This window comes from Lepisosteus oculatus, chromosome 6 (genome assembly GCF_040954835.1).
Source record: "Lepisosteus oculatus isolate fLepOcu1 chromosome 6, fLepOcu1.hap2, whole genome shotgun sequence".
Lineage (NCBI taxonomy): Eukaryota > Metazoa > Chordata > Actinopteri > Semionotiformes > Lepisosteidae > Lepisosteus > Lepisosteus oculatus.
In genome coordinates this window covers 56,033,108-56,059,004 of record NC_090701.1, presented here as the reverse complement: position 1 = coordinate 56,059,004, position 25,897 = coordinate 56,033,108, and the positions used below count along the sequence as shown (strand labels likewise).

Here is a 25,897-nt window from a genome sequence, read left to right as displayed (position 1 = left end):
GACAGCAGCCATAGTGCGCCGGTACGCTCACCACACACCAGCTCTCAGTGGGGAGGAGAGCAGAGGGATGAAGCCAGTTCAGAGAGGGGGATTATTAGGAGGCCATGATTGGTAAAGGCCAATGGGAAATTTGGCCAGGAAACCGGGGTAACACCCCTACTCTTTTCGAGAAACGCCCTGGGATTATTTAATCACCACAGAGAGTCAGGACTTTGGTTTTACTTCTCATCCAAAGGACAGTGCCTGTTTAAAGTATAGTGTCCCCATCACTATACTGGGGCATTAGGACCCACACAGACCGCAGGGTGAGCGCCACCTACTGGTCCCACTAACAGCTCTTCCAACAGCAGCCTTAGTTTCTCCCAGGACTCCCATCCAGGTACTGACCAGGCTCACACCTGCTGAGCTTCAGTGGGCTCCCTACTGTGAGCTGCAGGGTGATTGGCTTAGGTCTATTTCTTAGACCTAAAATATTTATTTGAGCCAACTTATCTCATTTATAACATTGAGGGCAGAAATTAACTGTTAATTAACTGGACAAAATAGGCAGATCTGATGTACAAACAACGTCATCTTGTCTTGAAGAAAAACAGAGCATGGTCTCACAGAGAAAACAAAAACACACCAGAGCACTGCCCTTCCATGTGTCCTGAACTTTACGCAGATCATGTTTTCTTACATTTATCCCATTTGAAATTACTACCATTTCATCGAGGATTCACTGTTTTTTTTCCACATTGTGCTTAAAATCTCTCTTTTTGAATTAGCCATTGGAAAATTATTGTATGAAAATTATACTAGCATTCTTGCAATTTTACATTCCCTTATGGGACTCTCACAATGGATTTTACTGATACTGCAAAATATATGGCTTGGTTGCCAGTATTCCAAATAAAACCACATTCCTGTTGAACCCAATTTGAAATGTAATTGTCCCATCACACTCTGTGCACTTCCAGCTGCAGAGATCTTCCTTGAAATGCCCCAGAAATCCATGTTTAGATTAATTTCTGAATTGCCCATTGTGTTCTGATTTTCAAAATATGTCTTAAATACTCTTTCAGGGGTGGTTCTGCCTTAATTTTTTAGGGTAAAATAAAAAAGCCAAAAATAAAAGGTAAAAAAGCACAAGATCCTCCAAATTCCCATTTTCAATTTCCAGTTACAGTGAGCAGCGATCCTTATCATGTCTACAGCTTGAGTCTCAGCATCTGGCATTCCCAATTTTTGGAATGAGGAAAATGTACATTTCCGGATAACCACATTTTCCTTTTTGAATACTGTATGTTGCTGATATTCTAAGTACTGCAAGACTACTTTATGACCGATACCTGAATTCGGTGGCCTATAACATACTCTGGACTCTCCCCAGTCATTTTTTTCCCTCCTCAGGTTCTCTATCATAAGAAAGGTTGCAAATGAGAACAGGCTATTGTAGCCCTTCTAGACCATTTGGTAGTTAGCAGGCCATTAGCAGCAAAGATCTCTTACTAGTTGTTTTGAGAAAGAAACATCTGAAACACCAACACATAAGCGCAAGCTCCCGACAGAGTTTTATCACAATTACTTTGACTTTCCGTCACTTAGAAATCTTTCATTCACATTACATCAGACTCTACAAAAAAGTGATTCAGACAACTCAAGGCAGGCCGTACTTGAGCAGTCAATACAAAATGTTATAGTATCTCACTGTCAAGAGCGTCGTGTCATTCCTTCCTCTCTACCTGACCATAAAGCTAGTTTTCATACTAAAGACTTTATCTAGATTCACCCATTGCAATAGTTAATATTTCTGTCATATTATTTAGTAGACCACCATGGAATTGTGTCTCTGCAGAAAGGAAAGGAGTAGAACAATGTAAAAACTAAGTCACAAAGCATAATTTATTGCAACACTAATGCTGACTTTCAGATGGAAAATGAAAATAAGCATATTTAATACTACCCTTTACAAGATATGTACTGTAACATTTAGGATTAATCTGTATGTTAAAGAAAATAGTATACTATATTTCACCACACTTTTAAAGCATTGCATTAAGGGTCCTGAGTGGCTCAGTCAGTGAAAACATTTGCATAGCAGAACAAGTTCAGCCCCACAGCACAGACGTCACTGGTTCAAGTCTGGAGTATGCAAGCTGTCACTGAACAGCAGTTTGCAAGGGGTACAGTAAGGCAAGTACCACCCAGGGCGAGCAGGTATGAGCCAGATCAGGTTTCCTGGGCACGGATGACGAACGAGTGTGACAGCTGGGCATGTCACACGAGGGCACAAGCAGGTCCTCACCCTCCTTGTTTGGCACAGGGAATTGTAATCGACTTGGCTCAATGCTACGATTGTCAATTTCAAGCTGGATTAGGTACTGTATAAAAAAGAAACTATCTGCCTATTTCCATTAAAAACAAAAACTATTGTAAAGGGTGAACAAAAAAACTGAAAGCATACGTTACCCTAATAATGGAAATCATTTAAGTAAAGCAGAACTAGAACCTGGAAATGTTACCCTCCTAAAAGGCTTTTAAACTCGCATAACACGAGACCAAGCGCTTATGGAAAAATATAAAAGGTTGCCTTTCTAAAAAGGCAATTATGCATGTGTCCGAAATAATGAAGCTGGCATTGAAAGCACATTATGCACCTGGCATATTGCATTTTGTGCCTCGTTACACTAACAAAAACATTTTTTTTTTTTACTTTTAAATAAAAGAAGCAATCTGTTGGCGATTTGCAGCCTTCATTTATCAACAGTCACAAGCAGGTATTTTCAGCCCCAGTAAAGGATGATGATGCTAATTAACTTAGCAGGGCTTTTTTCCCTTGATATCAAGAGCGTGTAATAAACGGATCTTTTATTTAAATTGTTTTCCTCTGGAAAATGGCATATCATTAGCTAGTATTGTTTTACATAATGAAGCCACTAAGTCCATGTAAAAAGTATAGATTTTACAAAGTCCTGCTCTTGAATAAGCAGGGGGGATATCAAAAACTGCATAATGGCTCAGGTGAGAAATTTTAGAGTTATTTTTCATTAAGTCAAAAGTGTACATTTCTTGCTCCCTGCTGGATTTGTGGTATCCCTATACTGTATATATTATTCCAGTATTATGCTAAAAATCGCAGGTCCTGCATGTCAAAGAGTATTCGATAGCAAAAACTGCATGAGATCAAAAATGTTGAAACAATGGCTAAGACCAGTTCTTACTTAGGACACTCCTGTTTCTTTCACTCTGTTATGTATGAAACAGTGAAAATACAAACTGTGGCATTTTTATCGTTTGTCTTATTTAACCCTCTGAACAATTTAAAAGCGCTGCATCTTGAGCTGATCATTTTGATAAAATCGCGTCTTTAATGCCGATGAATACTATCAGGTTCCTATTGAGAACTAGTGCCAAGAGGAGCAGGCATCTTTTCAGATCCCTAAAATAGGCTGTTCAAGGTTGACCACTGCAATACTCATGGCAGTCTCTAGAAATTACATGCTTGCACTGACAAACAAACTTCATGTAAATGTGGGGTGGCTAGACTCCGCGCTCGTATGAAAAAGAAGAACGGTGTTACTAGGAGACAAAATTATAATACTGCTAACTGCTTCACATCAATATCCTCTGCAGTTCTCTGTCCCCTAAACAATAAACAATTCACCATATAATTTCAGATCCTCAATTCTAGCATAATTTGACCACAGAATGTGGTGCTGCACTGTAATTAGTAAATTTTAAAAGCAAATCGTAACTGTTGTTTTAGCACAATTACTTGTTCAGTATAAAACTTTCCTTGAATGACATATATGATGTAATTTTTACAACTAATTATAAAATAAGAAGGATTAAAAATCACTTCCCCTGCATTTAGATTTTTTAATAAATGCATATACTTTTTAAAAAATATTTGTGTGATCACAAAATCATTTTTTTCACTGCCGGCTAATAATGAGACCTTTTTTACCGCTTTTTCCTAGCTCCCCTTATGAACGACAGCAGGCCTCAGCATTGCTTGTCAGCCAGACAAAAAAAATTAAAAAGTCAATCAAAGTCACCATTCCTCCACGAGAAAGTCATGTCTGGCTGATGGAGATGGAAAATGCCGCCTGTGGCATCGTTCCTGAATATCCCATAAAAGCTTAATTAGTTTCAGACCTGGTGGCCGAGACGGCCACGACATACAGACAGCATCAGTGTCATGTTCGTCAAACCACTGAGCTACAGTACCACTCTGTGGACAGGGGCATGGGCGCCCCGGGGGATACCACTCTCGGCGGGACAGAAATGGAGCGGCGCGGGACGAAGATGACAACTCAGTCCCGTGAGGTAGCAGCTGGCACTGACTTTGACCACTAAGGGAATGAGTGCACCCAAACTACGCCCGGAAAATGCAGCCCAGAACATTACAGAGGCAGCAGAGCCCTCCAGTGCTGGACCCAAGCACTCAGGGCTGCAGACCTCTTCAGGTTTGCTCCACACATGCACTCCTGCTGGTCAAGAACAGGGGTTTGTAGTCCACTGTCTGTCCTCTTTGCCCCACTGCCAAGCGCAACTTGCAGTTAGGACCTGGCAAGCTGACTGTACTATCCTACTGTATGTGGAGTTCTCCACATTTCTGATGAAACTGTAGTTTGCTCCCATGTCTTGCCTGTTTTGTTTTGCACTTCATGGATATCGCTATCCTAGAGTAAAGCACATTCACCCACTGTTGTTCGCTGCTGATGAGGTCTTTCCCTGGGAGACTCATGCTGACATCTCCTCAGACACTGCGGCTTGTGAAACACCTGCAACTGGACCTGTCTTGGTCACTGAAGCGTCTGCCAAACTTGCACCAACAACCATTCCTCCTTCCAAGTAAATGATTTTTTCTCCTGTAGCTATGCTAGTCATTACTGTAGGAAATCAAGCATTTTTATACAGTACATATCTCTTAAGCATGTGGAGATGTTACAGTATTTGCTTAATTAATGCAACACCTGGCTGGAAGAACGTGGTTATCATATACGTGTCCCTTATCTTCCCATGGGGTGTTCATTTTTGTGTCCTCTGCATGTACACTGAATATTAAATGAAGAATAAAAATAACTGATAAAAATGGCACTGTATTAACAGCCTTTTGTTCAATAAAACAAAGTCACCAAGCTGTGAAAAGTAGAAACATGTAAAAATGAATTCTGTCATTTTATGACAAATAAATTGCTTCCACATCCTAATGGGCAACACAAAAACATAAAGATGCAACCAGTTTTTCAGATGTTTGTAGGCTTGTAAAAAACACCCAGAAGATACAAAAAGCAGTGTCTCATATGTAAAAATGCTAGAAATTATGTGTAAGGCTTTCGTTACAACTGTCATGTTATTCCTATTACAGCTAAGCTCACACCTGAACCAGAGATATAATGATGTCACTTTTCAACTTGGAAGGACATTTCAGCTTCTGCTTAGCAAATGGATCAATGGTTTTGAGAAAGGACATGGGGATTAGAAAACTGCATTTTAAATCATTAGCATTTTCCTGTGTAGTTGTTGCTACAGACACTACAAAAATGTTTTAATTAAGCTGTGATATTGAGAATGGAGTACTCAGAAGTGAATAAACAAGACAGCCCGCTGTCTCACGTCAGAGCTTAGAGATTTTATCAAAGCAGCAGTGCTGGTTTCATAATGTTAACCTCTGTCCTTCAGTGCCTACAATGTTAAATTAATTTAACTACATCTTGTTTCCTGAAAGACAAATAGAGGGTTCTCTTCAGTACTCACTGCTGGGTATCAGAAGGCTGCATTGATTTGTTTTAAGATTTAATCATTCACTGAAAGCAAGCAGGGTCCCTTGCAGAGCAATACAAAAAGATTCTTCAGGAAAGTCATTGGTTCTTGGGAGTTACCACCTGTTTGAGCTCCTCCTGGATACGTGCCTGGCCAAAGGCAAAACTTCTGAAATCCCAGCAGGGTTTGTGAAGTGCAGAGGATCCTTATCCTCTGATGCAGAAAGTTTGTGAGGGGAAGGAATGTAAAGCAGGGAAATCCTAGAGCCGGCACAATTGTTTGAACAGCAGCATCTAATACTACCCATCTCATTCCCATAACACCACCCGCTGAAGCCATACGGAGCAGGATGAGACAGATAGGCCAGCCAAGCGATGAGAAAATGACCGGATAATGTCAACAAGTCGAGAAGACCGTTGCAGAGAGTAGCACAGAGCTAATATGGACAGATCTGGGAGTTGAGATTCGCTCAACTTTTAACATCAGAAGCCAAATGCAAAGGATAAAAAGGTTAAACTATCTAAGATGCGCCAGCCTACCTTTATCCACTCGTTCAAATTCAAATCCATTACTGTAGCCGTTAACGAGAAATTATTACCCTACTTGTAATGCCTGTGCAAATGCACTACGGGAGAGGACCCACCTGGGTGAGGCACAGGAGCTATTATGTGCCAGCGTCTCCACAAGAAGCTGCACCACCGGCTGAGTGAGGAGGGTTCTGCAGGCAGCTGGATCGTGCAAGGCAAGAGTGAACACAGCCAGGACGTGAGCAAACACTTGAAGTGCCAGGAAGCCTCAAATCTTGCTAGATAAATGCAGTTTACCAGTTGTAATAATTATAGGCTCCCATTTTATTATATATTTTGAAGAGGTTGCATGTTGTTAATAATAAGATGAATCATTAAAACGGAGTTGTGTCTTCGCACATGGTGGGCAACGTGGCCTAAGAGCTTGACGTCTTTAATTACAACCATTGAAACAAGTAAAAAAGTAGGCCTAGAGCTGCAAAATTAGACAGCACAGAACTTCAAATCCCAAAACAATCACGTCGAGTAGGCCTATGCTGACAGTCATTTAGACGAGGCCTGCTTGCTGTGTTGTGTAAAGCTGATGGTGAAGCTGACCCCTTCACCCGAGGTAATAGTCGTATACTCACAAACCTCACAGATTTTGATTGGCTGCCGTTGTCGCATTTACTCAAAGATGCCATTACCCCCCGCGCTGGGGGTCAATTCCAGTATTTCAATTCCAATTCCCAATTTCAATTCTGTGAGTATAATAAGGGAACTGGAATAGAAAATCCTTCCTACCCTCACTCACCCTGCTATTATGCGTCGCTGGGAAATGCTGATTTCTTTTGTCTTTGATTTATACCCAGTAGAAAAGTGATGTGATTACAGGGAGCATTTTTCTGATTTAAAATAAACCAAAAGATGAGAATAACAACACTAAGACAGACAAGTGCCTAGTTGTAAAGGATCAAAAGGAACAATATAACCACCTTACTTTCGTAAGCTGTATTCAATTGGTCTTCTCTTGAGTGCCAATTGACCACATTCTTGTGGTCTGCTCATATGTAATAAAGCTAAGAAGATGCCGTTTACTCATACAGTTGGAGCGGCTTCCCACAAACACCATATTTCCCTAAGCCCAGCATTCTCAGCGCTGAAATCCACTGTGAAACCCGAGAGAAGAGCAGGACTTGTCAGAAATGAATTAATGAAAGCCACGCAATTCAAACGGATCCTTCAGCCTGCCAAGGTTTCTATTCCTCCGCGCTGCTCTGGTTGATAAAACAACAGCTAACGTAAATACAGGCGGAATGTATCCTGGCAACACCCGCGATACCGGTGTCTAGGAAACAGGAACTGCCGGAGTGGGAGTGTGTGCGTGTCACCAAGCTGGGCCTGGGCAGAGGTGGTATGCAGATGGGTCCAGCTGTGGCACCAGGCCATTATCACCAGGAGCATCTCTATCACCAGGGAACCATGAACCCCGCTGCACTCCGTGCTATATTATACTACAAAAAAGTAAAACAGCTTCTTATTGGTAATTATACTGTAACGCAATGGGGGCTCAGGCGGGCGCCCTTGCCGCATTAGGTTGGCCCCCCACCGTCGGGGGCTCGAACCCGGGACTCCCGCATCTCTCTGCAGCGACCCAGCATGGTGAGCCAAAGAGAGATCTCTCTACAGCCCAGTCGCTGTAGTCCTGCTATCACAGGGAAGGGTGGTGACGTCACCTGCTCTGGTACGCCGGCTCTTACACAGTGCCCGTCGGCCGTAAGCGCTACAATACAATCAGAAACAATAATGTTTGATTATAACAATAATTATTTGATTAAACACAATAATTTTCACCTGTTTTAGTGTAAAAGATAATTTGGGAGAAAAGTAGGAATCAACAGAGCAAAAACTTTATTTTCCAAACCGTGGTACAACAAAGATCAGAAAATCCCCACAACAAACTGTGGGCTAGTCCAAGTAGAAGGCTTTCACTGTGAGAACTGCAGGAACAGTCAAAACTCCCAAGAGAAATGATTGTGCTTAGAGCTTTATTTTTGTTCCTCCCAAAGATGAACGTGAACATTTTAATTTAATGAGTGACTGAGTACAAAAAACAGTAGATCCTGTGCAAAAGCATTATCATTAAACTGCAGTATCAATGTTTTATGAATCATTTACTACTAATTAGTAACTGAAAGAGCAGTTTAAAATGTGAATTTATTCATCATGATTTCCCTGATAAACGCGCCTTTTGCTTCTAGTGGTAGCGAATATTACAGCACGGGCACATACCTTAGTCCATTCAGTTTTCCTTTACTGATATGAAATACATCATTTTGTTCTTCCAAAAAGTTTCACAAGAATTGCCAGAAATATTAAGTAAACCCTTAAGGTAGCAATAAGTTCAAAATTTAATCTTTTGGGCAACTGGGTTTATTTTAAATGGATCCATGTGGATTCAGAAACAATGCAGGGCTAGAACCACTGAGGAACCTAAAACTACAGAATAGTTTCTGAGAGTCTGAACACATCTAATTATAGTTTGTTAAAATAAGAACTGTTGAAAATTTCTCAGTACTTTCCCATAATACAATTTTAAATAAAGTGTATCCTCATTTTACTTATAGTCACATATATATCACCCAACATCAATTTAACTGGACAAGTTGGGAATGTTTTATCTTAACTATGAATATTACTATTCATAATTGTTATTGCTTTAATTTTAACAGAACTGATTTCTGGATCTGACCAAGCATGATTTATACAATGATATACTGATGCCTCCAGCTTGTCACTGCTAGATAAAAGAAAAACCAGAAGACCACCAGACTATTTAATTAAATCAGTATATACCGTATCGATCAGATCACCGCAAAGTGGAAAAACAGGCTTTAAGTATGTTAAAATTCATGTTACTCTATTTTCTGTAATTATTTGCATCAATTCACTCTAGACATTGCAACACTGTCCATTCCTAACCAATTAACAGGATTGTTTCACACAAATGTTACTACATGAGGTTAAGCAGGAGATTCAAAATGGACAGAAATGCATTGGGTCATTCACAGCTCTACTTCACCTTGAAAGTTTGCCTACAATAAACTTCCCCAGTCTTTTATTTCAAATTTCTGAAAATCCTGCATGGTATGAAGATGATCTTTTATATTATAATGAGTTATAATCTCATTTAGACAGCAAAAGAATGTACCACAGTCAGATACTAATCAAAGTCAATCGGAGAGAGATATCTGGTATGAATTTTAAGTTGAATGGGGTTCTTAGTAGTAGATATAATTTGCAGTAATGACTATTGCGCTCATTATTTCTACCCTATTCAGGGCCTGAACTTTGAAATCATTATTGCAAAAGACATCAGTATGAAGGACCACAAGGCCACTCTTTAAAGCAATACCCTCTCCTTCATTCAGCTGCTACCTCACAGTCTGTTTCAGTAATAAAATTCACAGAGGTCACACTGAGAGAAAGTAAGGCAACGCCTTGAAAATGTCAATGAAGAGCAATTGTTATTACTTTGTGCTACTAGTAATTCATCCACCTCTGAGGGCTATTTTGTTCGAATGAAGTGCTTTAGTCTGAGCTCATTTTTAATGCAATTCAAAGTTATTTTTTTTTACTAGAGGCAGCTAACACCATTTCTAACAATATGTTGGGTTCAATACTCACAGATTAAAGGGGTGGACCCGTCTTGCATTTTAGAACTGCAGTATGTAACCTGCCTTTTATGACTGTACTCATTGCAAAGCACATACTGATACCCAAGTGTCTACCTGCAAACATGCCATGGCTCCTTCAACAACAAACAAAACAGGGATTCCTTTAAGATAAAAAACATCTTATTGGCCCTATACAATTTCTTGCATTAGGAATTTGTCTTTTCGCATACCCCAGCTTGCTCTCCATGAGACACACAGACAGGGAGAGAAGCTGGGGGTCAGAGCGCAGGGTCAGCCATTTATACAGCGCCCCTGGAGCAGTTGGGGTGAAGGGCCTTGCTCAGGGGCCCAACGGAGTAGGATTCCTCTGCTGGCCGCGGGATTTGAACCGGCAACCTTCCAGCCACAAGCACAGATCCTGAGCCACAGAGCCACCACTCCACCCATTACTATTAATAGGTTCATTTCACTATCTAAAAATCCTTACATTCATATTTTAGAACCGGTTTAAGCATGAAGATTTTTCTGAATTACAATTTTCTGGTGTACAGTTTTCAATGATTTATGAATAGGCAGGGGTCTTTCCTTTACAGATGTGAAACTTTTTTTTATTAAACACAAACACGAGAATACATATTCCCGTCAATACAACCCAACCTCCACTGTCTGGTTGCCCTCAGTGTGGAAACGCCACACACACACACCTCACACTTCATCAAACATTCAAAATATCTTAAAAGAGAACACTTCCTCAACAAATAACATAACACCAACTGATGGTAATTTAATATGTAAGGTAGTTATTCAGTGTTTTTCAGTTATTCAAGTTTTTAAATGCCCTTACTGAACTCCAAGGGTAAAGATAAATCAAATCATTTAATTAAAACCCATATTAATGGCAACTTTCACCTTAAATAAGCTTTTACCATCGGGTTCATGTGGCGGAACACATGTAGAAAAATACAGTACCAACCACATCTTTTTACTGTGTCTCATCACAATGTGGAAACGCAGTTTGCAAAGAATAAGGGACTGGTGCTGTTTTCACAGTTTTATATAAATAGCTTATCACTGACAACACAAAGGCAGAATTGTCATCACTTAACATTTTCATGGAAGCCAGCCTTTCATTTCAGGGAAACACAATTGTTTTAGTCCAGGTGTATTATCACCCTCTTTCCATTGTTATGTTTCATAGCTAATGGCTTCCGCTGATTGTAAGCTCCCATCTGCCAGGGAGTTAAGCACCATCTGCTTCCTTAGAAACGAGAGGGTCATTCTAACAAAATTTTGAAAAAAAAGCAAAAGGTACCTAAAGACCATTTTACACTTTTTCACTGCCAGCACTGAGCAGTTAGATCTGTAAAGCGCTTCCTCATCTTGGCTTTTCAACATACTTTAAATCAGCTAACTGAAAAGCATAGATTTTCTCTGAATACCTCAGAACGTGAGCATTTGCTAGCAATAATCATGGGGCAGTGTAGCTCAGACAAAAACACACCACATGATCAATTTAGGGCTGTTTATGTCTAGTCATGCATTTCAGGTACGGGAAAAAATAAACTTTTATGATAACTCTAAAATCTCATTTATGGTTCCTTTATGGGATAATTCCCATATTGTTGAAAAGTTCCGATCTCTTACTACCATGCAAGTAAAAAAGGAAGTGCGACAATGAAATTTTGTAACATTGTGTGATATTACAGTAAGTTAAAAGTGTGAACCTTAACAAAAGTCTTAGATCTCGAAAGCACTGTAGTTCTATATTTAACATATAACACTACTTTTCAGGAAAGGTAATATCTTTAAAAAATGATGTCCCACAACAAAATATCTGTAGACAATCGTAGTCTGTACAGTTGTCTTTCAGGTGCTGAAAGAATGCTCTGACTGCAGTAACCTTGAAGCACAGCTTAGCTTTTCTGGGTTGTTTAAAAATACCATTTGCACAAACATGAAGGAGGGATTCTTCCCCACATACATTTTAATCAATATCTAAACAATTCAATTATTTGATCCAATAAACATTTAATCCTAACCTTTCCAGCTCCTTAATTTAGCAAACTGCCTAAATACAGTGGGACTATTTCAGTTAATTGTATTTTGGAAACTTATTTTCACCTTCAAAGTGCTTTTTCCCTGGATACTTCATCTTTTGCTGATTTGATTTAAATTTTGATTTGATTTCTAACGTCCTTCTGAATTGCAGCCATCTCTCCTCTGCTATCACTGGTTAAGTGGATCACTTCTGGAGTGACAGGCCAGTCTTAACAGATGCCTGATCGTAACCATTTTTCTTCTTCACAGAATCATAGCATTCTGGTGGTAAAAAGATAAATGAAAGCCCATTTCCTTTGTCTATTGGGTATTCTTTGATTTGTTCAATTTAGCCTTGAGATAATGAGATTTCACAGTGGCACAGCATCTCCAGATCCAAAACAGAGAGGCAGAAGAGTTGCTAGAACATATTTTCAGCTTTTTATCTTCTCTTCATTATAGTATTCTCAAGTCCTAACCGGATAAAATAATCTAAGATAATTATGATACCTTCAATCAATTAGGTAGTTAGGTGTATTATTTTCTTCTGAAACAAGGAGGCCAAATGAATCCAGGAAATTATCTATAGTAATGCATCATTTAGGTGGGAGATGAAAGACCCTGTTTAACTGGTGCTTTTATTACTACTAAATAATAAGAAATCAGCATAAGAAGAAATCTAGAAAGGCTTATTTAGTGGAAATAACCCTAATGAGTTTTGTTTTAATGGTATAGTCTAATATTTCCCACCCCTTAACAGAATATACTATAAAGAAAACTGGACTACTTAAAAAAATCACTATTAGGTGTATGTTTGAAAGGCACAAATTAACTGTCATTAATACTAGCATGGACTAGATATATAGAAAGGAAATAAAAGATTTTATTACCTTTTGTGAATATGTCTTACAGTATAAGGTTTTTCACATTGATAACGGCTGTTGTTTTCTGGTAATAAAGAATTAACACGTCTTAAATGTGCACCTTAAATTATGTTTACATTTCCTTACACATACCTGCTGTATAAAAGAAAACAGTTAAGTGAATTCAGGGATTTTTTATCTAATGGCAAAGACATGCAAAATGTTGAAACGAAGACTTAAGAAAAAAAGTTGTAACAAAAATTGTCAGTTTTATTTTCCTTGCACACTATGCCTGTGTTCATCTGTGACATTGTTTTGGTGCTGTCAGATGGGAGTACGCAAGAACCTACTCTAATAATTAGGATGCTCTTTGAGATTAAAAAACATTCATAATGGTGTCATAAACCACGCAACCCATTTTCTTGCTCTGACTGGCAATAAGAGGAGAGGGGTGTGGCATTTTAAAGATTACAAGTCAGAGTTTTGTCAAAGTGGATTCATATTTCCCAAACAGGAACTTGCCAATCACATGGAACAATGTCTATATGTAACACAGACAAATTCTGCAGCTCTTATGTTTTTAAGGTCAAGTTTCAATGTTGACCTCTTACGGCAATGCTGCACTGGGGTTGCACAGCTGGTAGTGGCTAAGTTATACAATAGCGATTGTTTATAAACCGTAACATTTCCTGGGATAGTAAGGGACTATCGGAAAACAACTTTGTATTGTACAGTACTGTATATCCAACCAGTGTGGATTCAACAATTGTGCCTTTAAGCCTCCGCTCACTGCAACAAGCACTCAACAGACACATGGAGAATAAGGACACGCAGGCAGGCTCTCCGACCTGCTCATTCATCAAGATCTTCCTTTTTTGACATGCTACAGGCCCCTCAGAGTTGTTCGGTGCCAGCTGGAGGAGATGCACGGCTCTCGCTGATATCACCACAAGCCTACGAGAGCCTGGAAAGTCGCAGAGAGGTTTAGCCAACTAACGTCAACCCTACCCAATGGCACTTCACTACCTGGGGACTCCCCGTCGCAATCCAGCCTTGGACTCCTGACACTGAAGCAGGCACCTTCACCCCGGCTGAGCTCCTCAAAATGAATGAAACCCCGAGCGCTATGAACCCGTTTTACTCCCGTTGGGTTTTTAAATTATAATTAATAACTGCTCACACTTATATAGCGTTTTTCTGGACACTCCACTCAAAGCTCTTTACAGGTAATGGGGATCCCCTCCACCACCAGCAGCGTGCAGCCCCACCTGGATGATGCGATGGCAGCCATAGTGCGCCAGAACGCTCCCCACACACCAGCTCTCAGTGGGGAGGAGAGCAGAGGGATGAAGCCAGTTCAGAGATGGGACTTACTAGGAGGCCATGATTGGTAAGGGCCAATTGGGAAATTTGGCCATGGTTACACGCCTACTCTTTTTGAGAAACGCCCTGGGATTTTTAATGACCACAGAGAGTCGAGACTTCGGTTTTATTTCTCATCTGAAGGACGGTGCATTTTTACAATATAGTGTTATCGTCACTATACTGGGGCATTAGGACCCACACAGACAGTTTTACACATTCAATGTTCATACATTTAGGTACCTATCATGTGGAACTGACAACAATCTAGGAGTTCTGCAGGTCATAATTAAATCATCAAACTTTAAACACCTAGAATATTTTCATTTTGAAAGCAGCTGACTTGCCTAATTAAGTCACAAATTGAATTTGCTACATTGCTCAAGAACTCGTATGCTCTCAGTCTAGTTAATTAGATGATTTAATGCTGAACTGGGATTTTCCCACCAGGACCAATCATAGGCAATCACCCCTGCTCTAGGCCATAACCTTTCATCTATGACTTCATCGGCTTTCTGCACAGCAGAGAAGTTTTGCACCAAGTACACGTTTTGCTTGTATTCTGTCTATCTATTCCCATTCAGTTAATTCAGAGAAAAAACATCGATATTGCCAACAAGTCAATCATATTTTTTTGCTATCCTATATATCTACAGTAATTACATTTTCTGATTGGTATATATGAAGTATTATTAACCTATAGAGCTCTGCCAATATTAGTTTTATACAGAAACAAAAACTGGCTTGTTATAGCATAATCATAATAACCCAAAGCAAGAAATTCACCAGCTGAAATGTAGCTGCAAAATAATGGATCCCCCATTTGCATGAATTTTTTTCTGCCTTGTGCAATAAATTCCATAATTTACAATGACTTAAAAACTTTTTTATAATCATATTATTCTACAGTATATACAGATTTAGCTGTTTCACTATCTTCTGGTACAGTATAGGGGAGGGCTGTGCCATGACAACAATTTCTATGATTTTCTTGCGCACGTGGAGAGAAAAAGTGACATTTCTAACAAATATTTACCCATCCAAATTAAACAGGGCGCTCATCCCACCAGCTTTCATCAGTAAAGGGAAATACTATAATTTTTTATTGCTTTCTTTGGTGATCAATCAATAGAGATATCCATCCAGAAAGTCTCACCATGTCTCACTTCAAAAGCTTGAATAACTTGTATTGTTGTATACAATATTGTTGTATGCAATGTTTTAACTCTTTTTGGATATCTTTTTAGTAAAAAGCAGAAAGGACAACCTTCGAGATAAGTATTCAGGGCATGGCAACCATACCATAGTTTCCACTTAAATATGGAAAAGATTTCAAATATGGAAATATACAGTAGTATACATAGTTTCTGCAGCATTTCAAAATACAGGTCTTGAAACTGAGAAGCATTATATGAACAACAAAGCAATAAAGTTCCATCTTCTGACAAGCTGTTCTATACAATTTCATTTTCTATGAAAATGTAAAAAATGATTTCTGCTTTTACATAAACATTATCCCAAAGTAAAAACATTCACTTATGCATGACACATGTAAATCTTATTATAATGTATCTATCATTATAATGCAACACTGCAGTCTTTGCATTTATTGAAATAGTAGAGAATGCAAACATCTGTCCTAGCCTGTATTTGGTCATAATAAATGTAATATCCTATGGTAACATCTTTATTATAGTGCAATAACATTATAGCACAAAAATAATTAACTTACATTTTTACAATGTTTTTATTTCAAATGCAAATACTACAGTATGCAGTGAAACACTTCAGTGTGTAGTAATGAAATAAGAATGCTTTTTTGATTACATAATTTAGGAATAACTTAATTACGCAGAGAAAACGCATACATACAAACACACAAATACTAACAGAACGTTATTCCTACAAAAGAGGTTTAAGGGGAAAGTTCAATGATGTGCCTAAGAGATATTTAACCAAAGAAAAACCAGTAGCTTCCTTCTCAAGAAAAGTATGCTGCAGACTAGTATCTGTAGGGCACAAAGATTTATTGGACATGACTTTGTAACAAATCATGTCCTAAAGGGAAACTGAAGTTGCAGTATTTTGTATTACTGCCTTGTAAAAGCATTTCACTCTTTAGCCTGATCCTGAGCAATCCAATTTTATGGGTTGAATTTAGACTGAAATTCCCATTTAAACACAACACAAAGGGTTAGATGGTGCAAGGTGTTATCCTGTTTGCATGCACTGTGAACCAGAGTTTTAAGACAAAAATAAAACGTTCAAGCTGCAGCCTAAATTGATATTTTAATTAACCTAGAAAAAATGGGTTATATCTCAACCGGAAAACTTCATTTTCCTCTTGTCCAGCTCGTTATGTTACACAATAATGTTCAGAGGACACCCAGTGAACAAGAGAAATTGAACACAAGTAGACACCTGGCAGGCCCCATTAAACCAGAGACGTATAGTAAGCTGTACAAGGCTGCTTTTGAACTGGTTTATTGGGCACATTTTTTTGATCAGCATCATTAACAAAATGTGCTATTTATGCAGTGAAACAAATCACACGTAATTTATATACAGTATGTACTGTAAAACTAATTTAAAACTGGCAGTTTAAATAAAGGATATATAGACGCACAAAGTGCCCGTGTTTTATCAAGTGCTGAAATAAAATTTTCTACATATGTGATTTTCTCCTTGTTATTTCATGCCTTAACATTTCAATTTAGTACAAACCTCTACCTTTCCGTATTTTCAAATCAATACTACAAATACTGTAGGCAGGGAGCAGCCGAGCAGCTGGAGGAATAGAGCTGGTTACCGTGTCTGCGTTATTAAACACAGTGAAAACATCTGGAGGAGAAAAAGGGTGTTCACTGAAGCCTTGAAGACGAGTCTCTCATGTAGCAGCCAGTCATTACCCAAGCTTCTGGAGTCAGGAAGTGTGGAACTGCGGCTCCAGAATTACACCACCAGCACAGACTTCAAACTAACTATTTTTCACTCAGCAAAGCCTTTCATTTTCATTTTCCATGCATAATGACAGCACTGTATTCATTACACATGGCTTAGCACTCCTATAGCGGTTTCCTTCGAGACGCGGCTATATTTGTAAATGTTGACAAACACACAGGGATAATTCCGAGACGTATCACAAATACAGTCACACTCCACTTCTAATGGAGTAACTGACAGGAGCCACACGAAGGGCCGGCTGCTTTAGAGGGAGGGACTCTGTCCTGCTTCGGGAGTACTGTACTAACTCATGTGCCGCACGCAGCCCAGGCTGGTCCCTGCAGTCCACCGTACCACAGTGCTGCTGCTCATGAAGGGTGAGACACTGCGTGGTAACACAGCAGGGGCACATTCCCCTCTACAGGGAGAAGAGTGCTGCTGAGGTGGCAGGAAGATGACTTTCATACACAAAATGAAGACATTTCAGGCGCGGAATTTGATCTACTACGATATCCCAAAGAAGGGGCGGTGGGACAATCAGCTATTGATCTTGATATTGATATTGTTGAAGACGACAAAACAACCACTTCACCTCCTGAGTGATGTCAAGTCTTCGGTGCTGAAGACAATTAGACAGGCGGAGGCTGTGTGGGAAATAATGCTAAGCAGCGCTATCGCCCTGCGAGAAGTCTTTCCCAGCAAGCAGACGCCCAGCTTTACCAATCAGCTGCGAGAATCAGCAGTCACTTTTCATGCTGTGGTTTTTCTGCTCGTCACACCAGTAACTGGGAGGTCAGCTGCTTATTATTTCATCCCCGCTGCCCCGTTTGTTTACCAGTCCTTTCCTTGGCACGCTGAACACCGAGACCATCTTTAAGCCAAAACCAGAAGGATGACGAAGGGAGGATGATGTACTGTATGAGCAAGGCGGCAAAGTCCACGCTCACACAAACACATACTGTAGGCTCATCGCCACACCAAGACTTCACCCCCACACAAAAAAAGCAGAAGAAAAATCTGAGAAGCTTTATATGTGCCTACACCTACATGCTCACCTCTACACACTGCTGCGCACAAGTTTTGAAACCTTTTGCGCTGTTCTGCTCTTTTCACTAAATGTTTTTTTCCGTCTTTATGTAGAAATCATTCTAGATCTTTCACTGAAATCTAAGCCATGTTTTAAGAGAACAGCTAATCCTGGGATCTCTATTTTGCAGTACAAACATCAGCCATTTAGCTTTTTATGAACTGCATGTGCAATTATGCCACAAAACTGGACAGAAACAGAATGAAGTGCAACTCCCCTATCCACCTTAGTTTAGCCTACATAAACCGAGATCATAAATAATTATTCACATCTTCAGTTCAACTTGGCATGACATCTGCATGATAGTATGAATTGAACTTCTACATACTGCATCAGGACAGTGACGGAATTATCCACTGAACACAAGCAAGGGTGAGACCAGCTTGTGAATAACGCACGGATGTTCGCATCTGATTTGTGTCTGTGATTAAAGCTCGACAATTAAGTCACTCAAGCATATGTCCATGCATTCACTGTGATACACCCTGCAATCAAGCTATAGCACAAGGATAAACAAGGGTGTTCTCTTCCTGACATTGTAATTAAAAGAGGAGTCACAGGAAAAAAATAATTGTAAACAATCACATATTTGGTTACATTTGAGTCATTATCAATTCTTTTCGATGACCATTTTTTTTCTTATCCCCATCCTTTTTGACTGTTTTATGCAAAAGTTTAGCCAATATTTTAATCAAATATGTAGTTGTCAGGTCATATATGTCAGTTGAAAGGTCACGTATAAAAACAGTGGTTTCATAAACAGACATGCAATCTTTCAAAAATATTTAAAATGACTTAATTTATAAGTCACTTGAAAATAATGGTCTCTCCTCAGTTGTGATTGTCCAATGACAAATTTCCATTCCTTATTTATTTAGAACAGTGTCTCATCAAAGTATGCCCTATACCAGCAATTGTAAAGACCAGCAAGATCCCTTGTGCTTTAGACCAGTGAGGCTACATTTTAACACGTTCACAAGTATTTCACTCTGTTCCCAAAGAGCCATCAGGTCATCTAAGTTTCTATTAATCTGCAACACCTAAACAGTTTGTAAATTGATGTAATTAAGCCAATAATGATCTGCACTGATGACCATTAAGAGACTAGACACACACATTGGCCCTGCAGAACCAAAGTTGTACCATCCAGACATAGCCCACTTATTCAAGCATTCAAAAGCTTAATGAAAAATTGGCCACTCTGTCATTCAGGGCATTGTTACTTATATATCAGATAAATCATCATTCTCTATAATATTATATGCATATATCAATTCACTCACCCTCATGTGAGGCTGAAAATACTGGTATGAACAAAACAGCAAGTCTATAGCTAAAAAACTTGCCAAATTACTTTAAAGCTAAAAGCATCTGTGCATTTTGTGAGCCACAGAAACAGTCAGATAAACAACGCTATGCTCTTGCCCAGCACAGAGGCATAAAAACCTCTTAAAATGCTCAGCAGTGTCTGCGCCCTGAACTCCTGTAATATAATAAAGTCATCTTTATTCACAAGCTAGTCCCAATTATTCTTCTCACCCATGGATGGATATCATGTCATTTCCCCAGGGATACTCACAGCCATCTTTCTCTTTTTCTTTCCCATGCTTCATAATGTGCACTGAAACACTGCCCAGTGGTATATTTTATCACAGTCACAAATCAGTAACAAACATTCCCCCTACAATTAGCCACTGATTCTGTTTTAATATGTGCTACAGTACGATATGATACTCAAGCAGTCTGTGGAAAGCACTTCCTTGTCGAAAAAGGTGAGCTAAGAGTCTTAAGAGGGCTACAATAACACTTAGCTGACTTCAGCATTACAGCAGCTGCACCAGATGTTAGATTTGTTACCTGCAGTGCAAACAACAGTCCTGAAATGAATGAACTAGAGCAAGACTGTAATCCTAACATATTGACCAAAATATGTCAACATGAAATGAAATCATTAGCCGATTCTAAAGTAGTGATTTCAAGTCCCACAGTAAAATTTAAAGACTTTATCTGTCACAAGGTTGTTTAAATATACTAAAAACTTAAGAAACGACAAAGAGGCAAAACTCTAAATTATACATATGCCTTTTATTAAAGGATATTTATTCAAAGATGTATTTTATGTCTTTTTCTGCTACCGCAAATGGAGGTTCATCTAATGCTGTAGAGTATAATGTTACAAAACACAAAAAAACTGAATTTAGGATACAAACCTTACATTGGTCTTAGCCTTCTTAACAATTAAGTAAGAGCTGGTCCAACATTTAAATTAGTCTTAGTTATCAACAGTCATGAAAAAGAAGCATGCAACAATGATTGAATTTAAAAATAAAGTTTTGTTCTGAGTTAATATCTTTGAATGCACATTACTGAAAAAACAGCATACTGAAAAGATGAAACTTTCAGAATATCAAGAATAAAATGCATAAAAATAGTCATTTCCTAATGACATTGGATGTTAAAAACATTTGATTGGTGGGCCTGACAGATTTAAGTCTAACACAATTCATAATATATTACAATACTATAATTTTTGGCATTTATTTAAATTTATTATTAAACATAAATTAAACAAATTTATTTGATCAGTTTATTGTTTTAAATAATGTGTGTAAACAGTGTTCAATTCTTCCTTTCTAATCTGAATGTGAAAGGCACATTCCTCCTTCATGCTTATATGGCAGGAGCAGCGAGGTCACAGTGTAAAGAGCTCCATTTCCATCATGCAAAGAAAACAGGAGACACAGCCCAAGAATAAAATGCATGATGGCCCTTGCAGAACAAACTATGAAATACTGTCTCTATTCTTTCTGGACAAAACTATATAGAATCATGTTATAGATTTGAACCTGAGCTCTGTTCTGCTTCAATTTTTGTTCCTGCTGTGGACATAAGTCCACTGCAATTTCATCATACCCTAGCAAAGCTCTGAAAGTTGCTTTTGTGCAGAGCTTTTCTTTTTTCAGTCCATGTTTAAGGCATTAAGAAGAGATTATAGGTTTTGAAAGCTTACTCCAGGAAACATGCTTCCAGACAATTTGATATTTTGTACTCTGAACGAGAGCATGCCCGTCAGCAATCCAGCCCAATCACAAGGAGAGAACTAAGGGATAACTCTTTTTCACCCTGGCTGCTAGCAGAAACCAGCTCTTCGGATGAATCATCATCTCTCATTTAGTTAATATCAGGTCTATTTTAAGTCTTCTATCCAGCATTATAGACAGTGTGGTTAAAACATTCGGTTTTAGGCCTTACAGCACTGGTGCTATGTCAGTTTTCTCCATCAATTAACATTGAAGAAATCTATGTCACATGGTGATGTTAAACAATCATTAATTGACAAGAGCAGATCAATAAGGACATCTATATCTATTACTTTTGTAAATTACAACAAAGCCTTGAAGCATTTCTAAAAAGAAATTCAAGTGCTAACAGAACAACAAGCAAGGAGCTGTTTTCATCTGGTTTTGTTGCTTCCTAGTGTCAGCCTCATTTAAATTATACTCATTAGCGTGGCCCTAGGGGAAACAGTGCTTCAATGCCCTTAACTTCAATCACCTGAACCAAATTTTAAATATTCACAAAATATTCTGCAGTCTGTATGTGCAGTCTTAAGGAACTTTTTATATAAGCATCATAATGGTCTATTCATCCAAAGTACACCTTTTTCAGTGTAATGTTTTGTAAAATATTACCTAAAAATAAAATGAAAGAATAAAATAACTAACAACATATTGTCTCAACCCTGACTTAACAGCTTTTATCTTATTTTATAAACAAGCTTTGCCAAAGAAAGGTAACCTGCACAATATGTTAAAAAAAGCTTATATCTTATTTTAGCATAGATCATATACAGTATATTATGGTGATTATTTTAATGCTTATCTTACTCAAATCTCCCTTGATGAAATTACAGTTGTATTATGTACAGCTAGGACTTAAGTTCCCCTTTTTACTGTAGTTATAAAACTACAATTTACAACCCTTTTACCATTCATTGCTCGTGAGAGACATTTAAGACCTACATTAGTTTTAACTACTCAATTCAGCTTTTTATACAAGAAGTATAAAACCAACTGCAAAAATAGCACAATCCTATGTTTTTCCACCAACAAACAGAAAAATAAATTGATTAATTACATGCCCCATGAAAAGAAAATCTCATATAAGGTTCCAAACCATAAAAATGGATAAATCACGGATATGAATAAGAAATCAGATGGTTAAACATTAGCCAATGCAAAGTTCCATATTCCATAACGGGTAAAAACAGCAAAGAAAACCCAATTCATAAACCGCATTTTAAAGCCAGTCTATTAAAAGGTAAGATACTGGGGTGCCAAGGGCACAGAAGGTGCTAATATGTAAAAACACAGGCTCTCACAGAGCATGGGGAATGGACTGGCCTTCCAAAGGGCAGATGAGACCTGAAGAAGAAGCAGAGGGACTAACTTTCTGGATTTTTATTCTATGGGTCATTACAAGACACCAGGGTCAAAAGGCAAGTGGAAGACGTGAAAAGAAACGCAAATCTGTACATACAGCTCCACATAATTTTTCCCATACCGCACTGAGTGTTGAAAGTTTGAAAGTACCACCATGCAAATGGCGCCCTCAATGACACCCACATCAGACAGGCTGGTGATTGTTGTCATTTCCACAATTATTCTGAGTGTTAAAATGAACTGTTACTACAGAACAGAGTTTCTGGACCAGCAAAAACCACGAAAGAAATAATCAAGAAACACTTCCTAGCTACAGAAATTTAGACGTTTGTCTTCATCAACGCTGCAAGGTGTTGAAAAAGGGGAAAAAACGGAGGGAATGTCAGAAGGTATCAACTGGGCGCTGATACTGGCAAATGAGTTTCCTTCCACTTACCTATGCTAGATATTTTATGGTTCTACTTTTCTATACAACGCAAGAACATTACTGTTCAGTCACCATACAGTCACAAATGATACAAAATATAATTTCTTTGTTAGAGCTTTTGGACCCATGGTAAAAGGAACTCAACATTTTTGTGAATAATGGAAGTAGTTCTTCAGCATGATATTCAGAATCACTAAACAGTGATATAACCGATTACTGTATCAAAAAGACAAGAGGAATGATTCTAGCAGCTCCATGCATTTAAAAATGGTTTTCAGTCCCAACGTGCTTTACTGCACATACAGGAGGGCACCAACTGCGTTCGCCACTCTAGGACAGCGCCAACCTTGGCTACACATGGCAACCACTATGCACAGCACCTCAGGAAGAGAAGCGAGAAAAACGACTTCAAAGGGTGAATTAAAGAGAACTTAAAAAATGCAAAGAGTGGAGAAGTCCAGAGTGGACCTTGGGGCTAACACCCCCCATCTTGTGTACACAGCCAAGGGATCTTCACACAGCTAAGCGGACAGCACCTCGGTTGACTGCCTTATCGGAACAATGGCTCCCATCACCACGCTGGGGCACAGGTTTGGAAATTCCTGTCCAGAGAGAAGAATGCCAACTGCAGCAGCAACATTATCTTCCTTAGAGGTCTACAGCCCCTGGACCGACCAGAGCCAGCCATGACAAGAGCAGGCAACAGTGTTCTCTGCAAAACCTAGGATGACAGGCCACAACATCTCCTTTTGTCACGTTTCCCTTCTTCTTTATTATATTTCCAGAAACATGTAAATAACACCATATTGATGGCTGATTATAAATAACCTGATGATGAAGATACAAATAATAGGTTTTAGGCATCTAAAAAATGCCTATAAGCAAAAAGTTAAATATTTCCAATATCCATTTCCAATCTTTTCAACCCTGCTTATGGCACTTTCTTGCTGTTTTAACTTGAACTCAGCTCTGACTACTTCACACACCCTTAGGGATGAAAGCCAATGTTGTGTGCCCCACCTCTAACGGCCCCTTGCAATCAAATCCATCTCAAAATTAACAGCACCTATCCCATGGGTCCAATACATCACTCGTGGCTTCCACCACATCAAGCATTGCTTTTGCATCCATTGCAAGATCACGTGTACACAAAGCATGCCTGAACAAACCCTAAAGGTATCATAAGATTCTGCAGTAATACGATGTGTTTTCTTCACATCCATAAATAAGTATCCCGTCCTTTATCAGATGCCTCTTATAAATTATCCATGGAAAAATAGAAGGAAAAGAGAATTAAAAAAATGATATTGATATTGGTAGACAGAGTGAAGGAAAAAAAATATTGCTAATGACTAATTGGAAAAAACTTTCAAGCAATCAGGGGGAAAATGATTTCCCATCGTAAGACTCAGAGGAGAAGACAATATGAAATTTTAATGCAAATTTAATTCTTTAAGCATATACAGAAGTATACATTCTTTGGAAACAAATTAAATAGGCAGGGACTTGAATCTGTAGATCAAAGCATTGAGACAGACCCCATTTTATCTTTTGGTAGTCTTTTTGTGAACTGGCATGAATCAGTTTCAAAGGAGAAGCACACACTTCTTTGGAGCTTGTTAGGTGTTTTTTTTCCCTGTGCTGCTAACATCATGTTGTGTAATTTTACTGGTGCAGACAGCCTGAAATTAGTAGCGTCTTTATAATTAATTCTGCTATTGTCATAGGAGCAGGGAGAATTTTTACATTTCTGAATTGTTTCACGAATTGTTAGTATTAGTGGGACACAGCAAGGACTAAACAATATCCATTTATCTAAATGATATCCTTTATCATCATCTGAAAGTACTTTACTGTCAGACTCAACTCAGGAACTGCTGACATTGCAGAAAGTTTACAGCAGCAATAATAACTAATTATTTGAAATTAAATAAAAAGCAATTGATGTCACTTCCAACTCGAGTTTTGCAAAAGAGCTGAAAATGCCATTGAGTTTAAAAGAATCATTTCAACATCCTGTTAAATAATACAGTAACAGAAACAATGTGCCATCTTATATATTTCAGTAAGATTAAAAACAGCATTCAACAGCATTCTCAATGTAGTCCATTTCCAAAGTGCCTCTAAGAATTATAACAGTGTGAAAACACAATGTTTCCTGAAATGCATTTTTTATGTTAAACATCTGCGAGAGACAAACACTGAACCAAATACTTCTGTGAAAGTACCGGTGACAAAAACATGCATTTTATTATGTTATTAATTAATCATTTTTACACAAGTATTTACAATACTGCTGACTGCTTGCATGGGTGGAAATGCACTTTCTAAAAAGCAAGCTACAGGCATGGTCAGCCTTGCTGCAACCACATGAGACACATGGAAGATTACCATTGATAATTTCAGGGTAGAAATCCACTTCACCCGTGAATAACCTACAAACCAAAATTAATCTGAAATCCTCAGGATGCAACCAGTTATCTTGCAAGGACAAGAACATCAAATAGGCATACATTAAACTGCATACCCCAGAATGATCATGCTGCCCAAACCAGGGGGGCTCCTGAGAGGCTGAAGAGGTGCAAGGGTTTAGCATGGCGGGCACCAGACTTTGGTCTACAATTCCTGGATTGTGTGCTCGCTTGCCTGGATAGGCTTTGGGGGGCCAGGCTGTCTTGGGTGACCCTCTGAAACCAACCAGCCTCACAAGCTTGGAGTCCGACACCAGGACTCCTTGAGGGACAGGAAACACCGCTGTGGGCAGTGTGGATTTTGCAGGGACTCCATCACGGCACATTTCAG

At 38.8% G+C, this 25,897-nt stretch overlaps 1 protein-coding gene across 7 annotated transcripts in view; it reads right to left on the bottom strand.

The window, feature by feature from the left end:
* The window catches only part of ptprma (protein tyrosine phosphatase receptor type Ma), a 238,809-nt gene that overhangs the window by 158,880 nt on the left and 54,032 nt on the right, over positions 1 to 25,897 (bottom strand). The window lies entirely within an intron of this gene.